Raw genomic sequence first — 9,455 nt, forward strand, 5'->3', positions numbered from 1 at the left:
AAGCCAGCAAGGTATTTACTTTAGTGTTTCCTTGCAGGCAAACATGGGTTGGTAGTAGAATATCTTTATATCTGTTTCTAAAAATTATACAAAACAGCATTTCCTAGCTCTTTTGTTCCCCCCCCCCCCCTTTTTTTTTTAATGAGGAAAAAACTATCAAAAGGGGCCTGTTGCGTTGGCTCGGTCACCTCTGATGGAACAGAGGTGTGATGGCACACCTGGCCGGGTGAGGATGTGTGCTCCTCAGACAGTCCTTGCCAGGCCTTTTCTGCATAATGGAATAGCTGAGCTGCTTACTCTGACCTTCTGATCCACCACCTGCATCTGTTGACTTTTTGCTGTGGGTTGCAAACAAGGGAAGTGGTTTCTGAAGTTCTGTATGTGCTGAGCTTGCTCAGTTTCATTTGTTTCAACTGTGAGCAACATATCAGTGGGCTGGAGATGTGTGACTTTGTCACTATCTTGTGGTCTCTCCTGGTCCTAATCAAAGCAATAATTAACCTGTTAGTTTGAAGTTAAGCTTTTCTTCTCTTTGTTGATGACTAATTATCAACAAGTGGGCACAGCTGGGAGATCAATACTCCCCACCCCCTGATTTAAAAGGGGTCAGGAAGGAAGGCTGAAGACAGCAAAGAAAGAGTAAGGGGAGCAGAAGGCCAAGGAGGTGCTATTCGGCTATCTTAATTCCTAGAGCAGCTCATGCTTTGCTAAGCCTGACTATGAAGGCTTGCAAGAAACTGTAGAGTTTGCTGATGACTCCTAAGAGGAGAAAAGGAAAAAAAAAAACAAACCAAAACAAGGAAAAATGGTGAAGATACACATGATGGTTGTTAGTGTTAGGTGATTGCTATTCTTTGCTTTCATGAACTGACATGGAGCACTAATAAAAGGAAGCTGTTGCTTCACAGCACATTGGACTGCAAAACCTGCCAGGAGATCATCTGCTGTATTGTTAGTAATTGGGGACATAAGAGACTGTCCAGTGATATTGTTGGTATGGGTCACTGCTACTTCAGTAAAAGTAGCATTTGCAGCTTAATGACTGTTGTCCCTTCTAGGAGCAAAGACCAGTAAGGAGCTCCTGCTTTTCCAGTGGATGCTACACATCTGTCTGAAGGGACACACTAACAAGATTGCTGAAGTAAGTGATCTTACTTTCTTTAAAAAAAAAAATTGGAAGTATGGAAGCTATTTTATTATAGTTTGGTTCATCCTGAAGCACCACAAGTAGCAGCACCGGTGCAACTGAAGATGTAGAAATGGGGAAAGAAATGGGATTAGGAAAATTGTAAACTTTTCAACCTGTCTTTGCCGCTCAAGGTGTTTCTGAGCTATACTTACCAGATACAGCCACAGTTTTTTTCGACGGTCTCTAGTACTTTCCCATTGCTGACTATTTTTGCTTTTTTATACATTTGATTGTTAGCCACTACTAGGATCTTTCTGACTGTTATCTGTGTTTCTGATAAACGTGGGAGTTGTAAGTTCTCAACAGTTTCAAAACTGCAAAGGGTGGTGAAAATGTAAACCAAAAAAGCTGTAGGGTTTTATACTTGGAGGAATTGCAAGGAAGATCGTTTAATGAGTGGAAGCGTTGATAACATAACTAACAGTATACAGGAAACTTCACAAATCAGCAGAGAAGAAAGGCATTATCACAGCTATACTTTTTTTTTTTTTAAAAACACTGCTGTGGTCTTGAAGCTAGTAACTTGCCTTATTGCTGGTAGAAGTTGTCTCCATAAAATGCAACTACGCCAAAGAGCTCTTCTAGTATGTGCTGGTGAAAGATTACTATTATTTCCCATGACTTAAGTTCAGTTTACTTCTTATTTGCATTTCAGCCGGTATTCCATACATAGGTTGCAAACTTTTCTCCTGTTAGTAGTCATTAGTTATTGAATGATGTCATTCCATCCAAGAAAGTGTCTTTGGACTCTGTTTTGTTGTTAGCTGACCTCTACCATCATAGTAATACAACTAAAAAGCATGAGCTACAGATATATACTTATAGGTGTATATTTCAATTACATACATGAATTATACTAGCGAGACAAGGATATTCCCATATAAAGGAGTCCGATGCTAGTATTAGAAAAGCTTTCATCTGTAGGTTCCTGAAGAGAATATTAGGAGACGATAATTTGTGTGATGAATCTGATCCCTGTTACCAATGCCTTTTTCCCTGCAAGTCTTCTGATTTTGTGTTAAAAATTGCTTTCTCATGCTTACAGCTGTTAGTCAAAAGTGAACATAGTTTTTCCCCCGAGGAGTGTAAGCAATAAATACTTGGTTGATACCATCAAGCAATCAAATACAATTTTGAAGATTTTGGTTTGTTCTGAACAGTGACATCTCTTTTGCTGATGTTGGTATGTTGCTTGGTACTGTGGCGAACTAGAATTTTAAAACTCCTTGCGAAGCATGGCCCTTCCAAATGCATGGAGTCCATGCTGCTTTGCAGAAAATTCACTTTTTACCTTTCAGGATAATCTGTTTGAGCTTGGTTTAGATGCTGCTTATGACAAATTCAGATTTTTTCTATATCTAGCACTTCCAGTTGTTGATATGGGGTGTGGTGTTTATCTGTGTAAATCTTATATTCATCATAAACTGGAGAAAATCGACTGAGATTTTTAGCAGCTAATCATTTTATTGACCAGTTTTGTGTACACAAGTGACACATGCTTACGGGAGTATTGGGTCATATACTTTGCTACTGGTCTGTGGTTGAAGTGTCTTGCATTTTCCTCCTGCTTTGGCTGGTTCAGCTTGAAATTACACTTATACACCCACGCACCTTGGCATAAATCTGCTATGGGAAAATGTAAACACACTGAGGTCCCTTTAAGAGACCCTTGGCCCTCTTGCATACCCCCTGGTCTCTCTGGTTGCTGACTAGATATGTAGCCCTGTGACCTGCAGCTCCTGTTCCAGTTGGTGGCACCCAGACCTCCAAGCCCTGTGGTCTCTTCTCCAGGTGCTGGCACCCTGATCTCTTCAGTTGCTGACCTCAAACATATGAGCTATGAGCCCCTTGTCCTGACTGAACCTTGCTTACATGCGACCAGCCCCTTTTATTCTCCCTCTCTGTTGCCCTCTCTCATTGTTCTTGCACATCCCCCTTCCCCTCACACTTGATTCTTTCTCTAAGCACTCAAGTTTTTAATAGTCCTGCAGCCCTGCCTCAAATATCCCTATGGAGACATAATTTCAGGTTTGTAACATAAATATTAAAATGGCTACGACTGGTGTAGCAATGGAAATGTGTGAGAAAACAGCAGAAGAAATAGCAGACCGAAAATTAAAAGAATGGCCTGTGTTTTCAGTGAAGGAGCACCATTTTCAGGACACCTTTTCCAGCAATAAAACTGGGGAATGTGGTGAGCATAAGGGTATGTGGAAGGTGGTGAGACCATCTGCTTCATTAAGGTTATCTGCTCAAGGACCTTTTCAGTGCAAAAGCAGACAATAAGGGGGAAGGAATAAACCAAATGTTCAGAGACACAAACCTGGTGGACAAACAATACTGGGGATAATAACAAGAAGCATACCTCCTCAGCTAGGCTTATTGATAAGAGTGTGTGGGATGTGAGAGCATTTATTTCAGCAAGGTTATCTGATCAAGTACTTGGTCAAATGGGATTATAGGGAAAAGAAGGAAGCAATAAAGAAAACTTAGATAAACCTAACAGGCAAATGTGAAGGAGACTGAAGAAACAAACCTCATCAGTCTTGCTAATTGATGGGCCATTGAGAAACTTCAGGCAAACCTAGACTTTTCAACTGATTAGAGTGCAAACCTGGAAGTCCCAGGTGTGGGTGGGAGGAAGAGGATGGTGGAACTATGCAGAGGGGGAACAGATGGAAGAGGGTATAAAAGGGGTCAGTCGTGTGTAAACTGTGGCTGGTCAGGAGGTCTGTCTGAGTGAGCCCTGCGCCTGATCCTTGCAGCCAGTCCTATCTTCTTAAGTCCTTCCTTAACTATCTCTCTGCATAGTCTCACTCTCTATCCCCTTTGTGGGGGTGCTGCAAGGACTAGGTGCCAGCTACTGAGGAGACCAGTGTGATTTGCTAACTGGGCCAGCAAGTGGAGTCAGACTGGAGGTGCAGACAGCTCTGTGCCATGGTGTCAGCAACTGGAGCGAGAGGGTATCTCAGCATCAGTAACTGGAAGGACCATAGCTCTTGGAAGCATCTCCAAAGATCCTGCAGACTTTATGTCCTGAGTGCCAGCTACTGGGGGGACAGATGTGAGTGCATTTGGTGCCAGCAACTGGGGTCAGACTGGGGGTGCAGGCACCCCTGGCCTGCGGTGCCAGCAGTTGGAGTAAACGGGAGCCTCACCAGGGTGAGTGGAGCGAGGGACTCAGTGCTGGTGGCTGGAGCGGGACTGGGGGTCACAGCCCATGTGCCTGATACTGGCAAGGATGTGTGGGGCATATCTTCCCCAAATTGGGTGTGTGGGGTTTGCCTGTATAATTCACTAGCAGACTTCAAGGTGGACTAGCTGGTGGGTAGCAGGCCCTGGGTCCAGGCAAGGGTATTGGATGGGTGGAGCATCCATGCTGGTATTTGGGGGGGGGTCTGTGAGTGCTTGTGAAACAAGTATGTGCATGTTTGCTGGTGAGCATCAAGCTGGACCAGCCAGTAAATACGAGATCCTTTGAAGTGGGTGAGAGGACCTGGGATCCATGCAGGGGTATTGGGTGAGCAGAGGAGCCATACCGGTACTTGAGGGTTCAGTGAATGTGTGTGTGCTTGTGACTGTAGAGAATGGGGGGTGGGCGGTGTTTTAGAGAGACATGCAATCCTGACCAGCCAAAGAGGAGGAAAGGGATTTGTTTGTCTGTACTTCTATTTCATGCAAGTCATATATGTAGGTGCTGTTGAAGGCAGCACCTTGTTTGTGGCAGGCTGTGTCAGTGTTGTGTGTATGTCTCTGGGATGAATGCTCAGCCTTGCTACTGGTTGAACTTGCAAACAGGAAAGCAGCAGCAGCTGTGTCCATGGGCCTGCAGTGGAGACACCTGGGCGTCCAGGCTGGGCTCCAGCCTCAGGGCAGGAGGAGTCACCATGCCACGGAGCTGCTGGAGGTGGTCACTTGCATCCATTAAAATCCCTTAAGAAGCACCGGAGTTATGCTAATGAGATAATTTGAAGAGGATAATTTTGATGAGTTTTGTTTTAATGGCTGTTGCTTGAACATAAAAATCTGTCTTGTTTCTTAATCTGTTCTGAAAAGGTCCTGTTTGTTCTGAGCACTCTTCCCACTGTGCTAGATTTGGGCCCTGAGGACTGAGAATGAAGTGTGTTCACTTCCAAAAAAACCAAACAAACCACCCCAAACTGACTCAGAAATGCTGTTGGATAATACTGAATAAAGTCACATTAAAAGACCTGGTGGTTGGAGGAGACAATGCAAAGAGCGCAAAGGAAGGCTAGGAGGAAGAGCCTGGTTCCACATGAAGTTCATGGGCATAAAACTGAAACAAGCTCATCCAGCATGCGTTTTTGTAATGCTCATCTGTAGCAGCAGATGGCATTAGGACAGCAAAGCCAATAGGTGAAAGTGAAATGGTGGGATGGGAATCTGCAAAGAGGAGGGACTAGTCTTCATATGCTTAAAGTTACTGTAAGTACCCTGTGATTGACTGTCAATCTGAGATATATGTAACTTCTAACAAGTTCTCCTATTTAACTGCTAAGAATCCTTGTGGCAAGAAAACCCCTGTGTGCTGGTGCTGCAGTGACATCTAAAATACAGTTATAAACTGAGGGAAATGAGAATTCTTGGTGCGTATGTACTCTTTCCTTTGGTCACATGTTTGGTTGAGTCAGGCCATCTTGTACCATGGGTGCAGATCTGCAAGCTGCTCTAATCTTTCTATGATACCATATGTCAAAACATACTGAATTCATTTTCATGCTTTTGGTTGACTGAGACTGGCTGCTAGAAGTCCAGAAGCAGCAATGGGGGAGCAAAGTCGTGCTGGCCTGCAGCTGAACTTTTGTCCTTTCAGTTCTTGGAAACTTGTGTTTGCTGAACTCCATGTCCTGGAGAGGTAGGAAACAACGAAGATCAGAGTAGCTGGCATTGAAATACATATGTTTGGTGTTTAGAGTTTTGGTCCAATTGAAGGAAGATTTTAATTATGAATAAGAATATTTTATAACTATTGTGAGTGCCTCAGTTATGCTTGTCACAGGGGAGATTTAGACTGCTTAAACAACTACCACCAAAGGTAGCAGCAAAAGTGGTTTTATTGAAGCAAGATGTTGTAAAGGTAAGGCTTGAGAAAGTCCGATGGTAAGGTTCAATCTATTATTTACTGTACAGAAGATGTAATAATAATTCAAAAATACTGATACAAGATCTTAATGCCCTGTGATACAAGGTTATGCACAATATTGGTCGCTTAGCAAAGACCTGCAACTGGTAAGGGGTCTCTCAACCTCAAGGAGTAACCTGGAGAGGCGTCCCAGCTCAAGGGGAGATCACTGCCATGCAGCCAGCTGCAGCTGCTCATCAGGGAGAGCTCAAAAAGGCTCACTCAGGCTGTCATATTTATGGAGTAAAGTGGTTGGCTCGTAGTCAAATTACAAGCAATCGAAAAGGTAAGCACAAGACTCCTTGTACCCCCAACTTCGTTTGTTCCTTGACAAATTAGTCTTGGAAGAACTGCCTACTATTCTTGTGTTAATCGCATGGTCGGTGTTCCAGTTTCCCAGCTCATACGCATCAAAGCTCACCATGTCACCCTGTTCCTGTGCGAGTTTTCAAAGAACAGGTTGGAACTAGAGAAGTCCTTGACCTGGTCATGCCCTAGGCCTTTACTTCCCTGGGAGCCTGAACTGAATTATCACTAGTGTTTGGTCAAGGAGTTGAGTGTATCTGTCACACTCCACTCCATGATTGCAGTCAATCAACTCATAGAGGAGTAGTATGGTTGCCTCTTGCCTCTGTCATAAATACGTGGCGTATTGTGAATCAGTGGTAAGGGTTACAACTATTTGATGAGTTGCTTAGCTTTAGTGTTACAATTAATGTTAATTATATACCATTGCACGTACAGAACCAGTTGATTGCATATATTTTACATGTTGGATTAACATAATTTGTTTCATTATTTGCCCAACTTTGATATACAGACTGATTATAAGCAGTAAACAGAAAGTCAAAACTAACAAAACTTTATCTGGATGTTGCTGTTGGTGACCATTCAAGGTCATAAATATACACAGCTGCTGCTGACATAGACAAATACTGTCTCAGTGTGTTTGTTGGGGTCTACTGAGAAATGTCAGACTCCCCTAGGGTAATCAAGGCACATATTAGAGGTTCCAGAGGAATTCCCTTCACACATAAGCCCCATCCTAGATCAGGGATGCAAGCTTCAGTGTCTACTTACTGTTGTCCTTTATTTCTCTGCCAGGCCTGTTGTCCATGATCCATGGGATGGATCATAGATCCATCCTGGTATAAAGCCAGACAGGTGATAGGGTAGATTAGTTCAGTAGTAGCATCTCCTGTAGTCGATACATAGGCAACAGCTAAGTCTGCATATGTAAAGTTTACCAAGAGCTGCCAGGCTTGCAGATGTCATTTGGTTTCAGTGGCCTTATTCTGGACAACTTGTACGAGTTTCAAGCAGGTGGGATTCTGCTGTCGCCTTCTCTTAAGATTACAGCTACTGCAGCTTGGACCCTTGGTTGGGCTTGAATGCAGCTCAGAGCTGACGAAATGTTCGCTTGGGTTATCCCTAAAGGTTTAGTAATAACATGCAATCACTGTGGTTTGAACATTTGCATAAAGGTAAAGTGTGGTCAACCACTGTCCTAATCCCAATTTAAGTAATGATAACTGTAAGGGAAAGTGATTTTGCAGTGAGATAGTAATTGGGTCTAGTTTATTGGCTGGGGCTTCTGCATCCGTACTGTTGAGCACTCCAAATAGCCTTGTAAGGTCTCTCTCTGTGTGTATGTTCTACTGGGGCAGGGTACAGCTGTGGAGCCAGGCTGGCAGTCTGTCAAAAGTGGTAGCCAAGAAGGGGGGCACACTGAGTTGAGTCTAGATACGCTGGTTAGCAATGTTGACTCTGCCTGTTCTAAGGACCAGTTAGGATCTAAAAGTAGCTGTTGTGCATGATTTTTCCAAATCACATTAAGTAGCTACTTTTCCAGAGGAGGGCTGTGAAGATGATCAGGGGGGCTGGAACACCTCCCCTGTGAGGACAGGCTGAGAGAGTTGGGGTTATTTAGCCTAGAGAAGAGAAGGTTCCAGGGAGACCTTGCAGCAAGCGGCCTTCCAGTACTGTTGAGAATGTGATTTTTTTCACACAGTTTTGGTTTGGCAGCAATTTAGGATTTATTAGTGTAATAAACGTTTGAGGCCGATTATATTTATCAAGGCTGAATTTATTCAAGCAAGCAATCAAGCAGGCAAAACAGTGCTGGGTGGCCGGGGAGTCTCCTGCTCCACCAACGGCGTGTACCTCACCCCCACCAGAGTCCCTTCTTATAGTTTAGTAGTCCCGGGTCTACGTGGCACATCCTGGTATCTTTCTGGTGGTCGTGAGGATAAAGGTCATAGTCTTCCTCCATGTTGTAGATCAGTTTCTTTCTTTATTTGGCCATGTTGGCCCAGCATGAGGCAGGAAGGATTCGTGCTTGTTTACTTAGCAGGATGTCGCCACTCAGGAATTGGTAATTTATCAATGTATCAGAATGTGGTCCCATGAGTTTCGCACAACAGTGACTTTAAACAAAGGATATAACAAAAACACAAGGAGTAAGGGGGGGACCTTCCCCCCCATCTTGATACCCTAAGGGCGATTTCGGTGACAATCTGCCGGTTTGAGAACAAATTCCTTATGTATTTATTTATTACAATTAGTATTTTAGATATAGATCACAAAATTAGGTTGTATAATTCCTAACAGCACTTAAGCATCAGCCAGTTTAACAGAGCGATTCAATGGAATTTGTTACAATCAAAATAGTGACTTAAAAGGCTGGAGAATGGCAAGAATCACCCAAAACTTACAGCAGCGTTGCACACACAGATGGGGTTTAAATCAAACCATACACACACACACAAACAGCTCTAAATCAAATTGCACACACACACAGATAGACAGACAAACAGTTTTGTATCAAAATTGTGTGTGCGTGTTTAACCTGTGATTAAAATTTCCCTTCTCATGAGTTTCATGAATAACTCGCTTTTATGTGCTGGCCTTCATCAACAGATGGTCAGCAAGCCTTGTGAAATCATCAATGGATGATCTTTCAGTCCTTGCAAAATCTACCCTGGGAGGTGTCCCAGCTCAGGGGGAGATAGTGGGTCGCACAGCCTGCTGCGGTACCGGAGACCTCAAAAGGTTTCACTTTTGGATTGCTGTTTATAGGATCTTGAGATGATTGGCTTTGGTTAGTATTTTCCATTTTGGTCA

The 9,455-nt window shown here is 43.5% G+C and overlaps 1 protein-coding gene across 2 annotated transcripts in view; it reads left to right on the forward strand.

Annotated features, from left to right (window-relative positions):
• Window positions 1–1,035: 1,035 nt before the first annotated feature.
• The window catches only part of RESF1 (retroelement silencing factor 1), a 34,061-nt gene continuing 25,641 nt past the window's right edge, over window positions 1,036–9,455 (forward strand). For both annotated transcript variants that reach the window (XM_035889056.1, XM_009649357.2), the window contains exon 1: window positions 1,036–1,141. The gene's annotated coding sequence lies outside the window, so the exon portion shown is untranslated. The remainder of the gene's footprint in view (window positions 1,142–9,455) is intronic.

This window comes from Egretta garzetta, unplaced genomic scaffold (genome assembly GCF_000687185.1).
Source record: "Egretta garzetta isolate BGI_Z169 unplaced genomic scaffold, ASM68718v1 scaffold352, whole genome shotgun sequence".
NCBI classification, from domain to species: domain Eukaryota; kingdom Metazoa; phylum Chordata; class Aves; order Pelecaniformes; family Ardeidae; genus Egretta; species Egretta garzetta.